A 27,481-nucleotide genomic window follows, 5' to 3' on the forward strand; every position below is an offset into this window, starting at 1 on the left:
TGGAACGGTGGACAGTAGTCGTGGTGACAGCCGTGTGCACTGGACATGTGACCCAGAGAACAAGAAATCTGCTCTTTTGTTGAATTTTTGGGTACCGCAGCCTCTTGGACATGCGGCGAAATTAAATGAAATTGAAATAAAAGATTCTCCTCCCGGCCCTCCACCGGAGGATGGAGTGGTCTGCTCACCAGCTCCAGAGAAGTGGGTCTCCTTGCCCCTGGGTCGCCCATCTCAGGGGAGCTTTGAAGCCTTCCTCGGGTTCTTGGCGGCCGGCCGTGAGACGGGTGGTGTCTGATTCCTGCGCTGGGCTCCACACCAGGGCCGTGCCATTGGGGCGGGCTGCGGTGGAGCCGGTGTTGTAGTTGCAGGAGGACGCCCTTGGCGATGAGCAGACGGGGTGCGGGGTCTTGAACCACGCTGGGGCAGGATGTGCTGTATGGCCTCTGTCTACTGCTTCACCGCCGAGAACTGCTGGGCAAAGTCCTCAACGGTGTCGCTGAATATGCCAACCTGGGAGATGGGGGCGTCAAGGAACCGTGCCTTGTCAGCCTCTTGCATCTCAACCAAGTTGAACCAAAGGTGGCGCTCCTGGACCACCAGGGTGGACATCGCCTGCCTGAGAGACTGCACCATGACCTTCGTCGCCCGGAGAGCGAGGTCGGTCGACAAGCGCAGTTCTTGCATCAATCCCGTGTCAGAACGACCCTCGTGCAGTTCTTTTAGCGCCTTGGCTTGGTGTACTTGCAGGAGAGCCATGGCGTGCAGGGCAGAGGCGGCATGTCCAGCGGCACCATAGGCCTTAGCCGTCAGGGACAATGTAAACATACAGGTCCTGGACGGGAGTTTCAGGCGCCTGCACCAGGTGGTGGCACTCTGCGGACACAAGTGCACCGCAAGCGCCTTATCCACCTTGGGGATCACCGAATACCACCTGGCCGCTCCGCCATTGAGGGTAGCAAGAGCGGGGGAGCTAAAAGACCGGGACCGGGCAGTAAATGGAGCCTCCCACGATCTTGTCAGCTCCTCATGCATTTCCAAGAAGAAAGGAATGGGGTGGGGCGTGGCCGTGGGCGGCGCCCCGAGCCCAGGAACCAATTGTCGAGCCGCAAGGGTTCAGGGGAGAGTGGAGGGTTCCACTCTAGCCCGACGCCCGCGGCCGCCCGGGAAAGCATGTCCATCATTTGCGCGTCGGCCTGGAACTGGGCGACCATTCCCGAAGGAGGAAGTCCAGTCAAAGCCTCTGTGTCTGACTGGACGAGCCCGCTCTCCGATGCTGCGCTCGATAACTTGTCTTCTTCCTGGGCTCCGAACGAGAGGTCGAACTCACCCTGAGACGAGCTGGCGGTCTCGTCCGAGCGGTCCCATTGAGGTCCCCAAATTGCCCCCAGTGCTAACCGGCACGGCCTCATACCCATAGGTAGAAGGACCGAGGCAGGGAGCTGCTGGGGTGGCTTGCTTTCTTACGAATGCAAGCCGCGACCGCAACGTTGCCATGGTCATGTTCTTGCAATGAGGACAAGACCATCCACGAACGATGTCCCCACGTGGGCAGCGCCCAGACACGTAAGACAGCGATCGTGGCCATCAGAAGCGGAGAGATAATGACAGCAACCAGGAATAACACACAAACGGAAAGGCATCTTTAAAAAGACGTTCCGTGTGTGCCGCTCTTTTAGAAAGAAAATATACTCTTTTTAGAATATACTCTTTTAGTTGTTTCTGCCAAAGCACCCAGGGGCGTTCTCTGCACTCCATGGGTGCAGAGGGGGAGAAGCCGCTGAAATGCGCCGTAGAATCCAGCAGACGAGGTGAATGAACTTCGCGGATGAATTCAGCTTCAATGAATAGAACCGCTCGGCTCCGAAGAGAAAATCTGAATGAGTGGTTGCATACCAGCTCATTTTATACCCATATGTCCGGGGGAGTGGCATGCAAATTCCACTCGCCAATTCTCATTGGCCTTTTTTAAAAAAGCAGAGGTGTTTGGGGCTCCCAAGAGTGAACCCTAGTGTCACTACATCGACACAATGTCGAATGAGTGACAAATAGGGAACTGGTGCTGTCCAAATTCCAGGCCATGGTGTTACGGATAAGCAACAACAGATCTGGTTTACAAGACTGCAGTCAAACAGTCCATGGTGCAATCTCCCACAGAGACCCTTGCTGTGACCAGAATGCACCTGTACCTCCTTGCTGACTGATTGGCCCTCAAACCTGCTGCTCAGAACAGCAAAAGCATCCTGCAGACCCTTTGCTGGCAAACTGCTGTAGAAAGGTATGCATACCGCCACCCTCTGTGGTTGATCTATAGATTTGTTTGGCTTCATAACCTCAACTATTTGATTTGTGATCACCAGGCATGACTTTACATGAGTTTGATGGAGTGTGCTTGCATATCACAACCCTGAACGATGAATGAGCTGACAGATTCCAGACACAGTGTTTTATCTTTGGCAAAATAGAGCTCAGAAATGCCACTTGCTACTGGAAACTAAATACAGTCCTTAAACGGCTGTATGTCACCAGTTTCCCTCCTCCTTTGTGAAGCCTGGGGAATATATCACATTTTCACGGTTTATTCACAATGGTTTTGCTAAACATTTAAAATTAAGCAACAATTGTTAATATCGCAATTTAATGGGCTATGTATTTGCCATTAAGTTTCCAAAAAAGTGAGTCATTTCACTAATTTAATTAAATTCACACACCAGACACGTCTGGCATTGTAAAATTCTAAACAATTGTTTTCGATGAATGTATGCCCACTGCCACCGCTGCACGGCATATGTTGGCGGCACCCAGCTACGTCTCCGGAGGCTGCTCGAATTTCTGCCATGCCACGGAGCGCAACTTGCAAAGTTTTCCATTCAATTTGACCAAAATCATTATCAAAGGACATAGATTATTTTCTCTAGCACACTGGATGATATATTGTGTACATGTTTCTTTTATATAGCCTACACAGTGTTTTCAATTACAAGTATGTATTTTGTGGTTTAACAGCTTGAATGAAGCCCATTCAATGCTACAGACAGAGAAATTGCTTAATTAATGTAGCCATTTCTAATCGTTCAGTTTGTGCAGATACTACAGTTTCTAACACTAACCTAAAAACTCATCAATGTCACTTTGTTCATTCCTGAAGAAAGGAAAAACCTTGGTAACTTTAGTGTGTACTGTCTGCCTCCTGCACTGCATCAGCGTGCCTTGTGTTTGATACCTATGCTGTGTCCTATCTGCGATGCGGCGTGTCAATTCTCATCCAGTGTGCAACCGCCTTGACAGTTTATCTGACTATCTATGCCATGTTCTGACGACTAACAATCTTACTGGCTAGCTGGCTGTTTGCCTTACTGTAATGTCTGTGTATCCACAGAACTTCAAACTTTTAAAACTAGTTTAAACTTTCAGACAAGGCTGTCAAGCCAACATCAAAGTTTTTCTTGAAAAACTTTACCAGTCTAGTTTATATAACTATTGTGTATCACACTTGCAATTGTGCTGTCTTGCTTGTGTAATATAATGTGATTTACTAGATGTTTGTTGTGTTTTAATTCTTACATTAAGCCTTTTTAATCTACTTTGAATCTCTGATAGAAAAATCACTTATGCATAAATTATGAGATGAGATAAAAATCATCAAAAGGCTGAAAAATAATGAAATATAATTGTTTTTAGCTATATCTCTCAGCCATATGCTTTATTCACCTGCTAGATTCCTCATGGTGCATCCAGTTTGCCATCAAGACGAGAGGCTTTTGGTGGACATAGTGTCATTCCTCAACACCTTCTTCAAGCAGAATCAATCTGAATCAGACCACCAGGACCTGAAATGGCTCTTAGAACTGCTCCTAAACCAGGTATTATTAAATAATTCCAGAGCCATATTCCACAACCATACCAGAGCCTGTTATGGATGAGTGCCTGATTTCTCTGAGATTACTTTGCAGGCGTCATAAAACAATAAAGAAACTCATCCTTGATAATTGAATTAGCCCAAATGAACACAGTGTGGTGTATTTATTAGGAGTAGCTGAAATAAATCACACTGCAGAGCAATAGAAATGCATTATTATCGTATTACTGCTTGTAACGTAGAACCGTTCGTCAACTGTCCTTTTTTTTTTTTTTTTTTTATGTTGTTATTCCTCGACAGAGACTTGTCTTTGTTTCTCACTCTGGGATTAATGGCTTTATTTCCTAAAAGTTTCAGATAGACTCTGTTTGCTCCTACCCTACCTCACATTAATGTGTATGTCTGCTAACAAACCTGCCTCAATGTTTGGATTTGATGAAATGCCTGGTGGGGGAGGTGATGAAATGGAAAGCGAATCCACAGTTGCTGGAGTGTTTCTCAAACATCTGTGCTGTCTAAACAAAACACAGCCACAACAGCTTTTTTTTTTTTTCTTGCTTACTAAGGCAAACATCACTATTGTTATTGCTCATACTTATTATTATTCTTCCACCCCAAACTTCGGTGTCTAACTCATCCCAGCACCATTTGTGCTACACACATGAATAATACCTCAAATTGTTGTGTTTATTGTGGAGGGTGCCTAAACAACCACCCAGATCTGCCTAGTAACGACCTGGCACCACCCTAGCAGCTAGTGGTCGAACGATATATCGCCCAGGCCGATAAATAGGCAGATATTCATATTTTTAGAAATGATCTTTATCGGACGGTACATTTTCCCGTTTGGCCGATTAGTGTCTCAAGCCGTGACAGTACCAAGAATTTCCTGTTGCACATGAAGGAGCTAAAACTTCTATCGTATACCATCTGCATATATGTGGATATCTCATTTAAAAAGATTTAATTCAGAAACCTCACTCGTCTCACTTCTCTCAACAGTTCCCTGTAACTGTTAACAAACTTCACGAAACTTGCGCAAATCCGTTTTCTTTCTGTGGAGCGCTCATATATATATTCCTCTTAAACATGTTTTATAATAGCCTGGATCAAAATTGTCCATCTGACTCATGAATGCTGCATGACAGTCTGTCCATGACACTCCAAGCAGACAATCCAGGACAAGTAAACTGGAAAATGTCAGGAGATTGCTGCTCTCGCTGGATCCACACGTGAGCGATAGAGCAACTTTAGTAAATGTCATATTCACTGTGCACTTTATGTACAGTTCGTTTGATTCAGTCATTTTTTTAGAAAATGTGATTGTTAATGCGCACATACCATCCGTGGATGCTGGACTGTGTGCACTGTTGTTGTTTTTTCATTCTTCCCAATATATTACAATTTCTTTCTGTGCAAACAACTACTAAAATGGGAACAAAGTGCAAACAGAACAAACAGAAACCTCTATCTACCATCTAAAACACACAAAGATTTTATTTTTATTTTTACAAGGTTAAAGTTTAGTGTGAAAGTTTGAGTAAATATAATGCTAAATAAAAGTTAATTAATTTTTTTGTCAATTTATGTATATGTCATTTACTATTATAATCAATTCTGTGATATATCGGTGTAATATCGGCCTATCGGCCACCCTGCTCTCTGGACGAAGGCGCTACTTTTAGTAGTATTTTCTGAGGCAGCGAGAATGGTTACACTGAATTTTGTTCAACTTATTGTGGTGTATCTTGTAGCTGTAGTTAACAGATCACATTGTGAAGTAACTGTGTGAGTGTATAGGAATCACACACCCTGCTGAACTTGTTGTTGAGTGGTGAGCCTCAGACACACACACGGTTCCAGTCGCTGGCCGATGAGCTCCAAGCCCACCTCAGTCACCGGCTACAAAGAGAACTGACAGGCCTGTTCAACACTGCTTCTACGACTGACACACACTTCTGACAGGTAACACACCAACACACACACACACACACACACACAGTGGTGGATTACACATAAATGCAGGATAATGACTCACTAACTCAGGGACATAGAATGACTCACTCTCACACACACACACAATGACTCACTGACTCATTTAGCGACAGTCTCACACTTACTGACTCACTCATATTGCTGCCATATAACACATGCAGTCAACCATCAGCCAGCTCTATCTATAGAACATGCCCCTACACACACACTACCTCCTGAGTACTGCCTTGGCCCCATTTCATGTTTAAAGAATATATAATTTAAAGTTTCTCTCCATCTTCACTTACTCTTAGCTAGGGATGCACTGATCTTAAAATTTGGGATATGCGGGGGAAAAAAGAATGTCACTGCAAAATGTATAATGTGTGACAAAATAAAGGCTTCTTCTTCTCAGGCTTCTTCTTTTCTTAAAACCTGGCAATAGTTGAGCCAGACCTGTCTGCCACAGTCTAAGTAACCTGATTCTGGTCGAAATCTGAAGTTACCTTGTTTTGCCTTTGCACAGCAGAATAATCAATAAGAAAAACATGTAGATGTGTCAGGAATCATTTGCTATCAGATCGTGACTCACAGAATCAGAATCAGATCGAATTGTGAGGTGCTTAAAGATTCCCACCCCTAGCTATGAAAGCACAGAAATCTTTTCTTTTGTCTCTCTGCAAAGGAGTTTTAAGCTAAACATTTTTTTCAGCTATTTTTAACTTACGTGGTTATGCAAAGTGTTTTCGATGTACTGCAGTTCAATATCTTTTCTAGAGTTCATGACTTTGATTGTTCAATCAAATGTTTTTGTATTATGACCGCTAAACTGTATAATTAACCGTTGACCCAGCCAACTGATTTCCTACATATCTGGGCAAGTTATCTCTCTAGTATATCACTTTGTGGTCTCTTTACTTGCACACATAATTTAACTTTAATAAATATTTCATGTCCAATTATTCATTTGCTAAGTAGCCATGCACTAAGCAGGATAATGTATGGTCATCTGGTCATTATAAAGCGGTGATATGTATTAAAAATAGTGCTGTCAGTCAATTCAAATTTTTTATCACGATTAATCGCACACTTTTTCGCAGTTAATCACGATTAATCACAGATTTTGAAAGTGCCGAAAATGTACTTTAAATATACTTCTTTTCCTGTCAAATTGCATTTATTTCCTTCTTAGGAAAGAAAAGAAAACTGTAAAATATGTAACGATTTAATGCTTTATTAACATTTTCCAAACCAAGCCTTCCATGATATTGAAAGAACTAGTCCCCACATAGGTTACATATTCATTGCAATGGGCATTAAATCTCTTAAACTTTCCTCCTCCACAATATTAATCAGCCAGCAGACTGTGGCTATCCACTTTGTTACAGCAATCGTGAAGCTATGTTCATGATTTGCATCAGGGTGTCAGTGCTGCTTATAAATCCACATGAAAAGCACTTGCAGACAAAAACGTCTCATTCTGCATTTTGGTGATGGTTAAGACTTTGCATGCCTGGTAATTAAAATGCACCTTATTTGGCAGAAATATACTTGATTTCTGTTACAAGTTCTATCTAGGTTTATTTTGTACAACAAATAGCATTAAGAGCTCCTTTCCCCATCACTTTATCACTGACACTTAATCACTGATGTGTGTGTTTGTGGTGTGTGCACCAGTGTTATGACTCCAGGTGGAGACATTGCAAAGTTTCCACCCTTCCAACCAGTGTTTATGCTGGTTAATGCTTTATGAACAGTAAATGCTTTAATGGCGATTAAGAATTTTGAAAGCTCTAGTTTAAAATAAAGTTATACAAAGCCTAATTTGCCACTGTGGCTCACTGTGCATAATTCCTTACATTTCATCACAGGCATGGATATTTTTTACATTTTCGGGCTTCAGTCACTCTTATTAGATAGCTATGTAGTGGAAAGATGTCGGAAATTATGGGGGGAGTGAAAATGGGAAAAGGGATTGGGTCATGCCACAGGCTGGACTTGACCTTGTGTCACCCATATATGAGATCAGCATTCACTCTGATCTGGGTCTTGTTTTAAACAGGCTGATTGATTTAGCCACTGTGCATTTGAATTAAAACTTCAAACCAAGTGTATTCAAGAGCTATAGAAGCTATGGAGCTTACTGTGCACCTGTGGTTTGTGAGAGTTAGAAAACACTCAACCACATCTGTTTGCTCCCTAAAATGAGCTAATTGAAATCATTTAGGCAGACAAGGCAGATTTGTTATTCCAAAAATACTCCCCTCTTTTCTCTTTGGTCCAATACATGCATAAACAATTGTACTACTCTCATGTGGAGACTTCTACCTCTACCTGCCATCAGGGGAAACAGACAAATCTAATGATGCTTTTGATTTAATTGTGTTATTTATAGAAGAACTCTTTGGAAACCTCTTTAAATTGAAAATCCCCTCTGTTTGTTATTGATGTATCAAGGCCCTGTAATGCAAATCTGTTTTACCAAGACATTTCCCTGCATACATTTGTGGTTTATGAGCAGCAATCTAACAGGTATCATCCTATCAATAAAGTATTTTAGAATACTAGTATGAGCATGATCCTTTGCAGCCTTCATTAACATAAAATGGACTTGTTTTCCTCTAGACTCGAATTAATTGATCTGTCAACAAGAATAGAATGGATCTTTGTCACCACACATTCAGGGCAGTTCACACAAACTACCCTTGTGGAGTTTGAACCTACAACTTTTTGGTTACCAGCCCAGATCTTTAACCACTAAGCCACTTTAAGGAAGGAAAATAAACACACACATTAAGGAAGGAAAATAAACACACACACACACACACACACACACACACACACACACACACACACACACACACACACACACACACACACACACACACACACATACATACATACACATACAGGGTTCCCGCGGATCCTTAAAAAGTCTTAAAATTCAGTTTTCCAAAATTTAAGGTCATAAAAAGTCTTAAATATCTTAAATGAAACAAAAGTCTTAATTTTATTTAAAGATGTCTTAAATTTGGGGGGCGGAAAGACAGGAATCATGATATGACCTAATGTGATTATCAAACTTCAAAAGAATGCGATTTAATTAAATAAATGCATGTGCTATGTCCTTCAAATTGAAAACATGGCACTGTTGTATTTTATCCAAGCACGTGGGGCTTGTGAGTGTTTTAAGCTGTTGCAGAGCAGTTCATAGCCATATCATAAATTTATGACAAGCAATCACTAATGATCAGCTGTTGATGATGATGATATAGTGTTGATGAAATATGACAATGTTTACTTTTAATTGTTTATATTGTAATATGTTGTAGATTATTGTAGGAGAGCACATTTTATATCCCTTATCTCTTTGAATGAGCAGCTGGAAGCAGTGAAGCTCAAACATTTAAAAATAAGAGTCCCTGGTGTATTTCAGCCTTTAAAGTTAAAAGATCCACTCTATGAATAAAATATTTTTTTTCTCTGGTTATTGGTATTTTGGTTGCACCATAAACTGCATCTGCAATTAAATTAAATTTGGACTTTTGTAGCCTCTGTGTGGCCCTCCAATCACATGAAGACTAAGAACATTTAATATAGGCTACCAATTTTAAAACCTATTGGCAGAATAACTGGCTTTCTTTCAACACATTGTCATATCAGCAAAATCCAATACTGGTTGACCTCTAATTTGTATTTATTTATATAATGGTACCTCTACTGAGTATTTTAAATTTGCATACAGCCAAACCTGTTTTACTTATAAGCATTGTTAAGGCCATGTTGAATGTGTGCCCCTGCCTGTTTAAATAAGAGTCTGTGATGCAACCCTCTACAATGCGAGTAAATCACTCGCATATGCGACCAAATTTCACACTAGGCGACTAAAAAATGTCTTTAATTAGCCAATGGCTAGTAAATTGTCCGATTTCACTCACCTGTGATTGAGTTAGAGGCAAAGAATAAGTTTAGCGCAGATATAATTTCAATGCCTGCTCAGTCCGCTTTACGTACCGTCGCTTGGCTGAGAGCACCCTCTGTCGCTTTCTCTCACATATGTGCACTCAAAGTGAGAGAAAGAGAGAGGCTTACACATGCCATGTAAAGAGAATTGACGTGCTAGATCTAAATGGTTTTCTTTCTTTATTGTGCTGTGGTTTTTGTTGTTGTTTTTAATTATCCGTCAATGTTTTAAATTCAGTAAATGACTGAAAATGTTCGTTTGATGCAATGTGCTGTGCAAACCCCTGCCCAATGAGTGTTATCCTTTTAACTGTATTAATATAAATATTATATATATAAATTACATATAATTGTAATTAAAATATTTAACAATTAACATAATATAAAAGTGTAACACTTGCTGGACGATGTGTTTTTACGGCACTCGTCACGCACGCAAACACCCGCGCATTTGTCTGCTTTTACAAAGATGGATGCAAAAAAGCCAGTGAATCCCAGCCAAGCACGTCAAATGTGGCGGAAAAGATTGTGCATTCTGAATCAAAAAGTGTCATGGAAAAGCGAAAGTTCCAGACTCATTGGCTGTTGGACTTTGATTGGCTTTTGTATGATGAAGAGGAAGATGCGATGATATGCAGGTACTGCAGTAGAAAACCTAGCTTAGCCGGTAAAATGGACTTTGTATCAGGGTCACGCAGTTTCAAACATGAAAATCTCACAGCACACTCAAACAGCAAATGACATGCAGCGTGCTGTGATAGTGTGATGGGTTTCAAACTCAAAATAAAAAGAATGGCAGCGCAGAGAGATGTGAGCTTTCTGTGAAAATGAATACAGCTTATTATATTGCAAAGGAGGAATTGAGTTTCACTCAGATGAAGCCACTAATTCTGCTGTAGAAAAAAAATGACCTGGACCTGTACCAGACACTGCTGAAGCAACCCTACAGAGCTGAGATGCAAAACATTCTTCATCTTGTTCAGATTCTTTTGTTCTGCCAATCAGCTCTGCCAACTGCGAAAGAGCCTTCAGTGCCCAAAAGAGAATAAAATCAGATGTCCGCAGCAGTCTCACATCCTCATGCCTTTCAGACCTGATCCTCATTTCAACAGAAGACCCAGAGCTTCAACAGTATGACCCATCATCAGCTGTGGAGAGGTGGCTGAAGTCAAGTGGCAAGAGAAAGCCATTTGCTAAGAAATGGTAGATTAAATCCATATGCAACCATAAAGAATAATTCAGACAGATAAAGTACGTTTAATTTAATATTTTTTTATTTAATTATTTTTTTATTTTTTTGATTTTTTTCAGTTTCAATGTTCATGCATTCCATGTAAAAGGTCTGGCGAGTAAAATTAAAAATGTACTAGCCAATGGTGACTCGAGCTTCATTGTGTCCATAGAGCACTGTGATGCATGATTTATTTTGAGATTGTGTTGGTTTGTTTTGGTATGGGGCTTCGGTATTCATTTTAGTTGTTCGGGTCTTAAAAAAGGTCTTAAATTTGATTTTAAAAACTCTGCAGCAACCCTGTATATATGAAAGAATATATACATTTCTATTTATTCTTGCTATTACTTTTTTTTTTTTTTTTTTTTTTTTTTAAGAAAAAATCCAACTTGCATTGAAGAAGGTACCCAAATATCAGAGATTTGTGGTTTGGCCCTTTTGGCCTGAGACCACACAGAACACCCTTGCAAATCCCTAGCAACCATCCAGAACACCTTAGCAACAGCACAACAACACCCTGGTGATATTTTTGCATGGGGAAGCACAATTCACATATACTTCAGAAAGCACATTGTTTTTTCTTTCACTCTTTCTTTTCATCCATGTATGTTTTTAAGGGTGTGCAAGGTGTTATCCGGCCCATTCGTATCTGAATTCTCTCTACGCCTGCTGCAGTGTCTGCATTTGTCTGATGCCCCTCGCATCTATGGCCTGCCTTCTCTGGGGCATACACTCATGACCATGGTCCATGTGACCGCCCTGCCAGGCTGGAGCACACACACACCCAACATAGAGCCACACACACTGCCTCAAGTACCTCAGTGGCCTCCTGGAGGTATGCACATACACATTTATCTGACTCAAGTGCTTCAGTCACACACCAGAATATATTATGCACAGATTACATGTACTTCCTGTTGCTTTCAGCCAGACAGAACAACATTGAATGAATGAATGAATGTTATATTTATATAGCACTTTTCTGATACTATACTCAAAGTGCTTTACACAGTGAACAGGGGACTCTCCTCACCCACCACCAGTGTGCAGCATCCACCTAGTTGATGCGACGGCACCCTTAGTGTGCCAGTACATTCACCACACACCAGCTGTTGGTGGAGAGGAGAGAGTACAGTTATATAGCCAATTCAGGGATGGGGATTATTAGGAGGTCATGATTGATAAGGGCCAATGGGGTGAATCTGGCTAGGACACCAGGGTTACACCCCTACTATTTGCGAGAAGTGCCCTGGGATTTTTAGTGACCACAGAGAGTCAGGACCCCGATTTAACGTCTCATTCGAAGGACGGTGCCTTTTTACAGGATAGTGTCCCCATCACTATACAGGGGTGTTAGGTCCCAAACAGACCAAAGTGTGAGCACCCCCTGCTGGCCTCACTAACACCTCTTCCAGCAGCAAACTTAGTTTTCCCCAAGAGGTCTCCCATCCAGATACTGACCAGGCTCAACCCTGTTTAGCTTCAGTGGGTAACCAGTCTTGAGCTCCAGGGTGATATGACTGCTGGATCTAACATGAAACACACACGCACGCACACACGCACAGAGTCTCAGCTCATCAAATGCCCTTTGGATCAGTAACTCTCTATAACTTAATTACACTTACAGTATCATAACTCATGAATCTATTTTGGTACTGCTGAAAGAGTGGATTCATATTACATTTGAAGAATGATTTACTTGTCCTTATTTTTGTCAGTCCTACTTAAATCGTATATTAAGTAAATGAATAAATTAACATAAATGAACCCTATTCATCTCTCAGACACATAATGAAACTCTTTTTACTTTATACAGACTGCTAATTATTATGGTGTCTTGATATGATGTTTATGCTGCCTTTATGTGGTATTTTGAGCTTGAAAGGTCTGGTCACCATTCACTTGCATTGTATGGATCTACAGAGCTGAAATATTCTTCTAAGAATTTTTGTTTGTGTTCTGTAGACGAAAGTCATACACATCTGGGATAGCACGAGGGTGAAAAAATATTGAGAGAATTTTCATTTTTGGGTGAACTATCCGTTTAAAACATTAACAGTTAGCAAAGACATTTCTGAGTGCACCTAAAGCTGCCATCAATACCTTTCACCAAGTTTTCTTTCTTTATTAAGATTGATGCTGTTGCATGAGTGATGTAAAACTCTTAAGCGTACCGGTATATGAATAATTTGGTGGAAACCTTATTTTTTAGCAATTTGGGTCCTTTGGCCTTCTTTTTTTGGATAGTTTTCCCGAGCACCCGTGCATGTCCAGGGCTCCCTCAGCTGAGCAGATGCTGAGTACTGAAAATAATGGGCATGACGATCACAAATCTGTGCCAACATTGCCTGCCAAAGAGCCCATTGCAGTTAGCACTGCCAAGCACATGTGCTGGGTCTGAGCAAGTGTGTGTGTGCATTTGTTTGACCGAAGGTGCGCCGTGCCAACCTGGCTGTGGGCGCGGCTCTGAGTTCGCTGGAGAGAGGATATATGGCACTGTCAACGAGTTGCCAGAACATTTCAGGCAGTCTGTGGACCACGGTTCTCAACATCCTGCTAGAGAAACAAGAGTGCAGTATGGTGCGCAGAGAGGTAAATCCATCTAGCTATAGTTGAACACATATACTGGCCTGCAGTCTATCTGTGGCTCCACAGCCCTGAATAATGGAGAGCATGATGCTTAATCTAAGAATATAAGACATAAGAGTGTGTGAAGGGTGTTCATCCAAAAATGAAAATCCTGTCATCGTCTACTCACCCTTATGTTGTTCCAAACACACATGACTTTCTTCTGTGGAACAAAAAATGGAGATGTTGGGGAGAATATCTATTTCAGTCATCATTCACTTTCATTGTAAAAAAAAAAAAATAAAAAAGTTGCAATGAAAGTGAATGGTGACTAAGGCTGACAGTCCCAAACATTCTGCCTACCATCTGCTTTTGTTTTCCACAGAAGAAAGTAAGTCACACAAGTTTGGAATAACATGAAGGTGAGTAAATGATGACAGAATTTTCATGTTTTGTGTCAGCTAACCCTTTAATTACCCATTCTTTCTGATCTGCGATCAATTTCTGGGTTAAATTTTATGAATATAGAAGGGATTTTTGTAAAGAGGCAGATCCAGGAACAGGAACCAAATTGTTACGGTCTACTAATTGATAAAATACATTTAAATTTAAATGAAAAAGAATCAACAATGCATTTCCTTATCAGTTAGTTGGATATGTGCATTGTGCACTGAGAACCTTATTCAGTGACATATTCAGCAACAAACGCATTTGAAAAATGGTGGTGGCCACACACACACACACACACACACAAAATAATAATAAATAATAAAAATATGTGACCCAAGTCTTATTTTTGTTTTGATAATGCTAAACACTATATGCAATTTTCATAACATTTACATTTGAAATCTTTTTTGCCTACAATAAAAAACAGTACATAAAAGTGGGTTTTTTGTATGAGTAATCAAGAAATAATCGACAGATAAATCAATTATTGAGATTTCTTAGTTAAATCAGACAAAGAAAGTTCCATTTCATCTGATGTCTTTGAGGATTTTGCCACATGCTGTCTGCAATTCCACAGAGAATTCAGCCAGCATGCATTTCCATTCATTTGCAACAAGATGGCAGTGTTGCTGACTTTTACGTTTCCCCTCTCCACAGGCAGCGTTTATTTTGCAAAACCTCCTTGTGATGCCAATGTCTGCAAATGCAGAAGAGGCCAAAGAGTGTGCCTGGCAGGTATGTTTACAAGAGAACAGACTAAACGTTCAGAATTGAATATCAATAACACAGCCAGTCTTAAAAGCTCTGTAGACATAACAAATCAGCCTATGTTGATTTCTAAAGGTTGTGGTTCCCTATGTATTATCCATTTTTCCCTTGTACTCCCTCATTTTTCCATTTATACCATTATTTTTCTTTCTCCTGTGTCTCCCAGAGTCCCTGTGTCCATGACGAGGACTCAGACTTGTGTCTGGTTGGGCTTCCTGCCTTGCAGGCTCTATACCACTGCCAGATTTTTGAGAGCATCGGCCAAATGGTGAAGTGCTTTTACACGGGCAGACATGCCTTCACCCTCAGCCCCCCTCCACCGCCAGCCAATGTCACCCAGGGTACAGTGTCCATGTGCCCAGAGCACTGCCAGCTATTAGTGGATGTCTTACTCAGTGGCCCCCATATGTTTACACACATTATTAATGCTTCTGTATTAGTGAGCCTGATTGAGGGTGGTGTGCTACTACATATTTTAAAGAGTGTTTGCAATTGTGATTCACTTGTTTGCAATTATCAGATCAGAATTTTAAGTATTAGTAAGCTGATCAAGGTATTAATTATTCCAGCGCATATACTTTTGTATTAAATATTGCTGTTTTAGCTGTAGATGTTGAATCATAGTTTGTGTATATGTGAATATTTCTGTAGACACAGATCTGAATGATTCTTTGAAGCACTGGATAGGGGAGGGATACTCGCTACTCTAAACCAAAGTCAGGGCTCAGGATCCATATCCACCTCCAGCACTCTGGTCAGTAGATATGAATTCATGGTCGGCCGATGAGGGTTTTTAAATGGTCAGTGCAGATATTTATAGATTAGTGTGGCTGATTGTCATTATTATACCCCTATATATAATATGATTCAATTATAGGCATATTTTATACATATGTAATATGTTCTATGTTTAATGAATCATAATCATTAAACATAAATAAAAAACATATATTTTACCCAATATTTACTCAAAATTCACTCCAACATACAGTGGCAAGAAAAAGTATGTGAACCCTTTGGAATTACCTGCATTTATGTATAAATTTGTCTTAAAATCTGGTTTGATCTTCATCCAAGTTACAGTAATGAACAAACACAATCTGACTTAACTAATGACACATCCAATTAATGAAACAAGATTGGAGGTGTGGGTTAGAGCTACTTTGACTTTTAAAAAGCACTCAAACATTTTGAGTTTGCTATTCACAAGAAGCATCTGCTGGCGTGGACCATGCCTTTCAAAAAATATATCTCAGAAGACCCACGATCAAAAATTGTTGCTTTGCATATAGCTGGAAAGGATTACAAAGTTATCTCGAAGAGCTTAGATATTCATTTGTCCACAGTTACACAAATTGTCTACAAATGGAGATGATTAAGTACTCTGACTACTCTTCCTAGAAGTGGCCGTCCAGGCAAGATGACTCATAGGGCACACTGCAGAATGCTCAATGAGGTAAAAAAGAACTGTAGAGTGACAGCTAAAGACTTGAAGGAATTATTATAACTGGTTAACATCTCTGTTCATGAGTCTACTATACAGAAAACATTAAACAGGCATGGTGTCCATTGCAGGACACCACGATGGAAGCTGCTGCTTTCCAACAATAACATTGCTGCGTGCCTGAAGTTTGCCAAAGACCAACTCCACAACGCTTCTAGGAAAATGTCAGGGTGGCTGTGTGCCAGCTGAAGCTCAGTAGAAGTTGGGTGGTGCAGCAGGACAATTACCCTAAACATTGAAGTAAATCCACTACAGAATGACTTCAAAAAATAAAATCCACCTTTTGGAGTGGACCAGGCCGTAACCCAATAAAGATGCTGTGAAATGACCTCAAGAGAGCCATTCACACCAGATATCCTAAGAATATGGCTGAGCTGAAGCAGTTATGTAAGAAAGAATGGTCCAAAATTCCTTCTGAACATTGTGCAGGTCTAATCCGCAGCTACCAGTCATGCTTGGTTGAGGTTATTGGTGCCAAAGGAGGATCGACCAAATCTAAGGGTTCACTTATGTTTTCCACAGCACTGTGAATGTTTAATGGGATGTTTTCAATAAAGACATGAAAGATTATAATTGTTTGTGTGTTGTAAGCTTAAGCATATTGTTGTTTGTCTTTACTTGTGACTGATGAAGATGAGATCACAATTTATGACCAATTCAAAAATGCAGAAAATCAGCTAATTCCAAAGGGTTCACATACTTTTTCATGCCACTGTATTTGAAAGCAGTCACCATACATTTATCAGTGACAAACTGTTGGTAGATTTCAGAACTGCACAAAGGGGGTGCTTATACTTCAGTTTAATATACAAGGTTATCACAATATTCACATTACAGAAAAAGAATAGCTTTTATTTGCAGATGCAGGAAATATATGGTATGTGCTGCAGCTCCTTAGTAACCTGTGAATAATCAATCACTGCAAAAAACTGCAGCTCCTTCAGTACAGTATGTATAGAGCCCTTGGGTATTTTCTCTCTGGGTTGTTTTCAGATTGTTAGGTATTCATTGGCTTTTTTATTTTTTATTTTTTTGTGTGTGTGTGTGTGTTTCATATTCCATCAGGGATCTCAAGTGGGACTTATTCTCCAATTATGACCTCCTGTGCCACTGCAATCCAGGACACTCCAGTCAACAGACTCACTGCTCAGATTATGACTGGAAGAAAATACTGGACAATTTCTGCTAACTGAAGTTGAGGAATGTTTTTCAGTCTTCAGTGATTTGAGTCTTTCTGCTCTACTTTGTTTGTCCTGTATGTCAGAGCGACACAGACAGCTCAGACTCCACCCTCTCTCAAGAGTCCTACCCAGTGGGGAGGCCGAGCCTATTGCCACAGTAAACCCTCACATGTTGCTAGCTGTTTGCGGTCTACTGGTCAACCTTCTGGCTGTGCTTTCTGAGTTTAGTCTATTGGCACTTAAACAGAACCAAATACCGGAGGGCATGGTCAGGTTAGAGATACACTTGCACACAGACAAAAACAGATATTCCCTCCCTATTTCAGCATTCTGGCTTTATTTATATTCTTTTTGAGCCATTATGCTGACATTTTGGACAATTTGAAAAACTAGTGAATTTGTCAATAAGATTTTCTGTGCCCTTAATCACAGACACACATTGCATATAATGTATCACATATTGTAGGTACACCTCTCACCTCATTTTCACACAGGCACACAAATATAATTATATTCTCTTGTTTTATCTAACAACACAGGTAACACAATCACATACTGGCTGCCATCTGCCCACTTATTCTAAATACCAAACTGCGGTTGTCTTTTTCAGGACTTAACAATCAATATTTTTTTAAGCTGGCCAAGTCAGGCCAGTAGACTTCTGCTTGCCCTGGAAACATTTTACTGGCTTCACCACAAAAATAATTCCATTTTATTTTTAGCAACATATTTTTGTTTAAAAATAAGATGGGAATTATATGGATTTAATGTAACTCCATGACAGCTATAAAATCATAAACACATTTTGCTGGAAAACAATGGCATCCCTGGATTTGTTTATTGATTTTAACCCATTTTAACCCTTTATGCTCTGAAGCTGTTTTTTAAGATTTCCTGTTTCAGTGGCATGCCCAAAATTAAAGATTTATAGCTCAAAAAAAAAAAATAAATAAAAAAAACACTGAGGATCAATTGTTTGATATCGTTTTAAAGAAAAAAATAATAATGATAAATTATGAGACTCTCAGTCTAAGATACTACTGAAAAATAAATAAATAAATAAAATGAAAAAAATAAAAAAATTGAGCCAAAAATTTACTTTTTTTGCTTATTTTTCTGATTTTACATTATACAGTTGAAGTCAGAAGTTTACATACACTTAGGTTGAAGTCATTAAAACACATTTTTTAACCACTCCACAGATTTCATATTTGCAAACTATAGTTTTGGCATATCTGTCATTTAGGACATCTACTTTGTGCATGACACAAGTTATTTTTCCAACAATTGTTTACAGAGAGATTGTTTCACTTTTAATTGACTATATCACAATTCCAGTGGGTCAGAAGTTTACATACACTAAGTTAACTGTGCCTTTAGGCAATTAGCTTCTGATAGGCTAATTGGAGTCAATTGGAGGTGTACCTGTGGATGTATTTTAAGGCCTACTTTCAAATTCAGTGCCTCTTTGCTTGATATCATGGGAAAATCAAAAGAAATCAGCCATGACCGCAGAAAAAAATTTGTGGACCACCACAAGTCTGGCTCATCCTTGGGAGCAATTTCCAAATGCCTGAATGTACCATGTTCATCTGTACAAACAATAGTACGCAAGTATAAACACTGTAAGATCACGCAGCGATCATACCGCTCAGGAAGGAGATGCATTCTGTCTCCTAGAGATGAACGTAGTTTGGTGCGAAAAGTGCAAATTAGTCCCAGAACAACAGCAAAGGACCTTGTGAAGATGTTGGAGGAAACAGGTAGACAAGTATATATATCCACAGTAAAACAAGTCCTATATTGACATAACCATAACCTGAAAGGCTGCTCAGCAAGGAAGAAGCCACTGCTCCAAAACCGCCATAAAAAAGCCAGACTACAGTTTGCAAATGCACATGGAGACAAAGATATAACTTTTTGGAGAAATGTCCTCTGGTCTGATTAACTCAGTCCGATAGAAAATTTGAGGGAAGAACTGAAAAAGCGTGTGCGAGCAAGGAGGCCATATAAACCTGACTCAGTTACACCAGTTCTGTCTGGAGGAATGGGCCAAAATTCCAGCAACTTATTGTGAGATGTTTGTGGAAGGCTACCCAAGTTAAACAATTTAAGGGCAATGCTTTAAGGGCAAAAAGCTGAAATAAATAATTTTCTCTACTATTATTCTGACATTTCACATTCTTAAAATAAAGTAGTGATCCTAATTGACCTAAGACAGAGAATGTTTTCTACGATTAAATGTCAGGAATTGTGAAAAACTGAGTTTAAATGTATTTGGCTAAGGTGTATGTAAACGTCTGACTTTGACTGTATATCTCTGGGTGTAAACAAGATACCTCTGAATAAGACTGCTTTTGTTATGTTCCCAATCGTGTCACCTGTAACTGAGTAAAATTGTGTGTTGCTGCGACAAAGAAATCAAAAGTTATAGCATTACAAAAATAATTTATCCTAGTGTCCAAAAACATCTCCAGACAAATAAAACATAATAATTGTATGTACCGTCATGTCGCATCACGTAAAAAGCAATAGAACCCCATTATAATCAGTGATGCTGTCTACACTGGAAGCGTCCATTGAAGCACAGCGCGTCGACAGCAAATGGGTGTTCCGTTCCATTTTGCACTGCATGTGCTGGTGCTTCTACTGCCAACAACACAAATAAATGGTTTAGAACATTTGTGTCGATGCATCCAGTGTAGACAGCCTCAAGCCGGTAAGGTGTATCGCGTCGGGTAAACGGAAATGCCCGGTGTAGACAGGGTGCAACACAACTGGTTTCGCATTCCATGACATTGGACCACGTACTACATCATTTCTGATGAAGTCCAGAAAAGCTAATGTGTTTTTAGCCATATACCACATTATGTGCTGTGTTCACATTGTGTTTAATGTGGATTATTTAATGATCCATGCATCATTACATACGTCCATGCATCCTGTTACATTGTCTGTGGGGAATCCCCCGTTTTAACTGGAATCCCCTTCTGTAAGTAATGATATGTGATATTTTAAGTTCTGTTTATTTTTCGTGAAGTTATAAGCGAAAACGTGGCTTAAAAGCAACATCAGTTTACATGTAACATGTATGTCAAGGGTATATACTAAGCTATTACTCACTATATTTTTGTCTGAGAGTAAAACAAATAGGTTGTTTTTTCTTTGTATTTCACTCTTTGAGAGCTTTCCAACAACATATGACACATGGCTATTTGATCAGTTTGATGTTTTTATCGATTACAATAATATGTACAGTGCACAATTATTAATAAACTATCAAAACGGAACGCATCTGTTTTGTCTGCAAATTTCAAAGCACTTCTTCAGTACCTTGGTGAATTATTTACATCAGCAGAATTCAAAATGGCAATGTTCAAAAATCACAGAAACCCAAATGTCTACGTTTAGAAGGTGTGAAAGCATATGGATATGTTAGTGACAGCAAGTGACAGTTCCTTCAATTGATCCAATGCTCTTGCACTCTAGTCCTGGGCCATTGAGCAATTTTATTATTGAGCCTTGTTACCTACAGTTGAAGTCAGAAGTTGACATACGCCTTAGCCAAATACACTTAAACTACGTTTTTCACAATTCCTGACATTTAATCATAGAAAACATTCCCTGTCTTAGGTCAGTTAGGATCACTACTTTATTTTAAGTATGTGAAATGTCAGAATAGTAGTAGAGATAATTATTTATTTCAGCTTTTATTTCTTTCATCACATTCCCAGTGGGTCAGAAGTGTACATACACTTTGTTAGTATTTGTTAGCATTACCTTGTTTAACTTGGATCAAACATTTTGGGTAGCCTTCCACAAGCTTCTCACAATAAGTTGCTGGAATTTTGTCCCATTCCTCCAGACAGAACTGGTGTAACTGAGTCAGGTTTGTAGGCCTCCTTGCTCGCACACGCTTTGTCAGTTCTGCCCACAAATTTTCTATCGGATTGAGGTCAGGGCTTTGTGATGGCCACTCCAATACCTTGACTTTATTTTGCCACAACTTTGGAGGTATGCTTGGGGTCACTCTCCATTTGGAAGACTCATTTGCAACTGAGCTTTAACTTCCTGGTTGATGTCTTGAGATGTTGCTTCAATATATCCACATAATTTTCCTTCTGCATGATGCCATCTATTTTGTGAAATGCACCAGTCCCTCCTGCAGCAAAGCACCCCCACAACATGATGCTACCACCCCCATGTTTCACGGTTGGGATGGTGTTCTTCGGCTTGCAAGCCTCACCCTTTTTCCTCCAAACATAATGATGGTCATTATGGCCAAACAGTTACATTTTTGTTTCATTAGACCAGAGGACATTTCTCCAAAAAGTAAGAACTTTGTCCCCATGTGCACTTGCAAACAGTTGTCTGGCTTTTTTATGGTGGTTTTGTAGCAGTGACTTCTTCCTTACTGAGCAGCCTTTCAGGTTGTTGATAAAGGACTCGTTTTACTGTGGATATAGATACTTGTCTAATTGTTTCCACCAGCATTTTCACAAGGTTCTTTGCTGTTGTTCTGGGATTTATTTGCACCTTTCGCACCAAACTACGTTCATCTCTAGGAGACAGAATGAATCTCCTTCCTGAGCTGTATGATTGCTGCGTGGTCCCATGGTGTTTATACTTGCGTACTATTGTTTGTACAGATGAACGTGGTACCTTCAGGCATTTGGAAATAGCTCCCAAGGATGAACCAGACTTGTGGAGGTCCATAAAAACATTTTTCTGAGGTCTTGGCTGATTTCTTTTGATTTTCCCATGATGTTAAGCAATGAGGCACTGAGTTTGAGGTAGGCCTTAAAATATATCCACAGGTACACCTCAAATTTAGTACACCTCCCATCAGAAGTTAATTGGCTAATTGTCTAAAGACTTGATATCATTTTCTGGAATTTTCCAAGCTGCTTAAAGGCACTGTTAATTTAGTGTATGTAAATGTCTGACCCACTGGAATTGTGATATAGTCAATTAAAAGTGAAACAATCTGTCTGTTAACAATTGTTGAAAAAAATTACTTGTGTTATGCACAAAGTAGATGTCCTAAATGGCTTGCCAAAACTATAGTTTGCTAATATTAAATCTGTGGAGTGGTTAAAAAAAATGAGTTTTATTGACTTCAACCTAAGTGTATGTAAACTTCTGACTGTATATGGACTAACAGAATCTCACATGAAATTCAAACCATGTTTAAGTTTTTGGATTACATGCTAATCTTTAACTTAAAATTTGAAATTGTTCCTTTTTATCCACAGTATGTCACATTTTTGGCTTGTTTGAACTTTAAATTAACATTCAATGCAAATGTATTTAATATCACTGAGGAAAAAAACACGTGAGCTCGGCTGCATGACTGTTGGTTTTATGCTGTCTATTTCAGTGTGGTGGACAAGCGGCCATAGCTCAGTGTGTGAATGAGTTGAGGACACCTCTTCTCTCAGCTGCTATGGAAGATGCTAGGAACCAGGTGCATTCTAATATGAATCTGTCACAACTTCTTATTTATTGTACAATACACACAAACTCTTAGCAGAAAATATACTGCCCTTGTATTCTGCTACTTTAGGTAGAATAGCATGATGGTTTCTGGGTTGTGATGGTTTGTGAAACCAAAGTGCTCTGTGTGTGTATTTGTTCATTGATAACTTTACTCTCCTCTTACCCCCTTGGTTTCTCCCACAGGTGCTGACTAGTGTGAATTATGTGCAGAGTTTGTGTAACCTCCTGCAGTCAGCAACAATGCACAGTGAGAATCTGTCATTCCAGCGAGTGCTCCTTAAACCCCTGCTGAACAACCTAATTTCCATCTTCACATTGCCTGTCAATGACTTGTGTATCCACTAACACAACTGACAAACCGAGGAATAGTTCACCATCATTTACACACACTCATGTTTTTCCAAACCCATATTATTTTATCTCTCCTGTGAAGCACATAATGAGACATTTTAAAGAATATTCTGGTCACTCTTTTAGATTCAGTTATAATGAATGGGGACTGGAGTTTTCAAGCTTCAAAATGGAGGCAGAAAACACCATAAAAGTATCATAAAAATGGTACGACATATATATTCCATGTCTTCTGAAGCCAGAGGAACAGACCAAAATTTAAGTTGTTAATGACTGTTAATTTTTGATATCCACCTACAGTAGCTCTTCTTGGCATGTTCATGAGAAAAGTAGCAATGTCCAATTCGTGAATGAGTAATTTTTTTGAGTTATGTATCTGTAGATCCAGTTCACAAACGTCTCGGTTACTGTCGTAACCTCCATTCCCTGATGGAGGGAACGAGACGTTGTGGCGATGTAGTGACTCTAGGGGTCACTTTTGAGAGCCTTGAACACCGTAGATCTTTGAGAAAAGGCAGATGAGAATTGGCGAGTGGAATTTGCAAGCCACTCCCCCGGACATACGGGTATAAAAGGAGCTTGCTCGCAACCACTCATTCAGGTTTTGTGCTGAGGAGCCGAGACAGGGTCCCGGCCATTTCAGCGGGTAGTACAGCGTTGTGGCAGGGGGGACACAACGTCTTGTTCCCTCCATCAGGGAATGGAGGTTACGACAGTAACCGAGATGTTCCCCTTCTGTCACTCACTCGACGTTGTGTCGATGTAGTGACACTAGGGGTCCTTATACGAAACGCCACAACTAGCTGAACCGTGTTACGTGGACTGCCGGTGCAGGTGCAACAAGCTGCTGCGTGCGTAGTAGCAGGTGCACTGGTCTGCACGTAGCCTCCCCCAATGCCCCAAAAAACGTCGTATAGTTCCCCTCATCCCTGGGGGGGTGGGGGGGGGGGAAGAGACGTATCTAATATGGAAATAGTAAGGGATGTTAGGTGGTTTGAGGGATAGAGCCCCATTCATTTAAATTGCCATTGGACCCATAGTTGGGGCGATGGATTGTACCCCTTACATGGACACCCACTTGGCCACTAGCTTGGTGGCCATCTGTCACTTTGCCATTACTTTGGGGTAAGTTTCATTTTCCTCCTTACTTCGCCGTATGGACACCTCTAGGGGTGCTCTCGAGTTGTCATGGTCACTTCGAGCAGTGCCCACGAGCCACCTACTGCCCATGGAGCATTTAGTAATGTAAACAGCATCCACAGAGCCTCTTTTTGTCCACCTTACCACTAGTCCTTCCTGTGTCCACGAACTCACTTCCTGTGTCCCCCTTACCCACTGTTCTTCTAAATGGGCTTCGTGTTGTCCACGTACTCACTTCCTGTGTCCCCCTTACCCACTATTTTTCTAAATGGGCTTCCTCTTGTTCACAAACTCACTTCCTGTGTCCCCCTTTCCCACTATTCTTCTAAACAGGCTTCCTGTTGTCCACGTACTCACTTCCTGTGTCCCCCTTACCCATAATTTTTACTCATAGTCTTCCTTCCATCCACAGAACCACTATTTGTCCCCTTACCCACTAAATACCACTTTGGCATGCCTTTGTCCCCAGTGTGCCCCCTGATGCCATACATCGCCCTAATTTGTGCCGGGCAGAGCCCAGGCATCCCACATGCCCCCTATAATTGTGTTTTAGGCGTTCCTGACACAAATTATATTTTTCACATTTTTTAATCCATTTCCTCATGGGGCACACGGCAGGGGCCCGCTGTGTCCGCCCAGAGTCCTTTAAAGGTGTTTTCTGACGTTTGACCAAAACTTCACCGAAATTATTAGCACTCTGTCTTCAAGAGGCCCACAAGGGGACACTGTGTGAAATTTGGGGTCTCTGGGACCTCTGGGCACGCTGCCAGGGCACATCCCACGAGCAATTTATCCATTCATTTCTATATGTGTTTCCAATTTGGCTCCAATTTGAAATCTCTAGCTTCTCAGGGGCACCTTAGTAAGTGTGCAAAGTTTGAAATCTGAATGACTTCGATAAGTGCTTAACTGGCTGACTTGTGAATGAAAAGTGACAGTTATTTTTCTATAATGTTTTTCTTGATTTTTTTAAAGTACTTCCCAAACTGTGAGGGACACAGCTTTTTAATATATTGTTTCTAAGGGCCCTACGATGAAGCATTCAAAGCCCCCAGGTCTTAGCACCTAATTTAAGGCTGTCCACGAAACACCTATGGAATTGCTTTGTTTTAATGGGCAAGTGGGACATCTAGAAAAGGGGGTTCCAAAGGCCACAGGACCTTGAAATTTTAGTTCCTCGACCATCAGGGGCCCCCAATCAGGTATTAGAATTTAGAAGTCATAGGTGCTTGCTAAGTATTAAAGCCTCTGATGAATGGACTGATGCACATGGGCCTACAGGGCAGGCTGTCTCATTGATTCCTATGACAAGCAGGGAGATCTATTGAAAATAATGTAAAATACTTTCTGCATCCTAAGCTTTAGTCCTCTTAATATGGTGTCGAGGGGCACTCGACATATCACCGTGTGAAATTTGGGGTCTGTCGGACCTCTGGGCACACTGCCAGGGTGCATCCCACGAGCAATTTTTTCCATAAATTTCTATAGGTGTTTCATGGACACCCCTCAGAAAGATCAAAATGACTCCAATTTGAAATCTATAGCTTCTCAGGAGGGCCTTAGACAGTGTGCAAATTTTAAAGTCTGAATGAATTCGTTAAGTGCTTAATTAGCTGACTTGTGCGCCTAAAATGACAGTTATTTTTCTTTAATATTTTTCTTGATTTTTTTTTTAAGTGCTTCCCAAACGGTGAGAGACACGGATTTTTAATATGTTATTTATGAGAGAACAAAGATGAAGTATTCGAAGCCCCTAGGTCTTAGCATCAAATGTAAGGTTATTTTCACCAGGTCACACAGGAAGTGCCCATGTACAATTTATTTGAATGGTGAAAAATACATGTTTCGTGGACAGTCATTTTTAGCTAATTATAAATTTTAAAGAGTTGCAAGTTGCATAAATGGGCTCCATTGAGTATGTTGAGTGATATACTTGATGTTTGATTGATAATATTACTTGCAAATAGCAAGAAAAGCTTTCAAAATGACGGCCCATGAACCATGTATTTGCTAAAATTCGAATAAATTGCACGAGGGCACTTCCTGTGTTTTTGCGAAGTCATGCAGGAAGTGCCCACGTACAGTTTATTTGAATGGTGAAAAATACATGGTTCGTGGACAGTCATTTTTTAGTTAATTATACATTTTAAAGAGTTGGAAGTTGCATAAATAGGTTCCATTGAGTATGTTGAGTGATATACTTGATGTTTGATTGATAATGTTACATGCAAATAGCAAGAAAAGCTTTCAAAATGATGGCCCATGAACCATGTATTTGCCACCATTCAAATAAATTGCACGTGGGCACTTCCTGTGTTTTTGCGAAGTCATGCAGGAAGTGCCCGCGTACAATTTATTTGAATGGTGAAAAATACATGGTTCGTGGACAATCATTTTAATGCAAATTATACATTATTATGAGTTATAAATTGCATAGATATATTACATTTAGTATGATGAGTCCTCAACAGGTGGTTTCATGAACAGTATCACATACAAATACTAATAAATGTCCTAAAACATGATTGTCCACAGACCACCTATTTGTCGTTGATAAAATAGATTGTATCTGGGATGATCCCATGTTCAATATGTGACAAGGTCCAATCTTCTTGAAATTCACACCATAGATAGAGGAGGTTGAGATGAGCACAGCAGTACCAGTTTCAACTTGCTAGCTCAATCTAGAGCTGAGACATGGTGATCCCATGTACAATTTATCCTATTCAAAATTTAGGTGGTTCGTGGACAGTCGAATTTCGAGGTTTTGAAGGGTATATATTGTTCAGGGGGTGTCATACAGTCACCTAAATGTGATATTCAGTGAATTAATCTATCCCACCCAATAAAAACAGATGTCCACCAAGTGACTATTTTGGGCAATGCAAATAAATTGTACATGGGCACTTCTGTCTTTTTGCTGTCTTGTAGGAAGTGCCCACGTACAACTTATTTTAATGGTGGCAAATACATGGTTCGTGGACAGTAATTTTTTA

The 27,481-nt window shown here is 40.3% G+C and overlaps 1 pseudogene; it reads left to right on the forward strand.

Annotated features, from left to right (window-relative positions):
- LOC127431709 (rotatin-like) overlaps nt 1-27,481 on the forward strand; it is a 73,139-nt pseudogene that overhangs the window by 39,839 nt on the left and 5,819 nt on the right.

Source organism: Myxocyprinus asiaticus, chromosome 41 (assembly GCF_019703515.2).
Source record: "Myxocyprinus asiaticus isolate MX2 ecotype Aquarium Trade chromosome 41, UBuf_Myxa_2, whole genome shotgun sequence".
NCBI lineage: Eukaryota > Metazoa > Chordata > Actinopteri > Cypriniformes > Catostomidae > Myxocyprinus > Myxocyprinus asiaticus.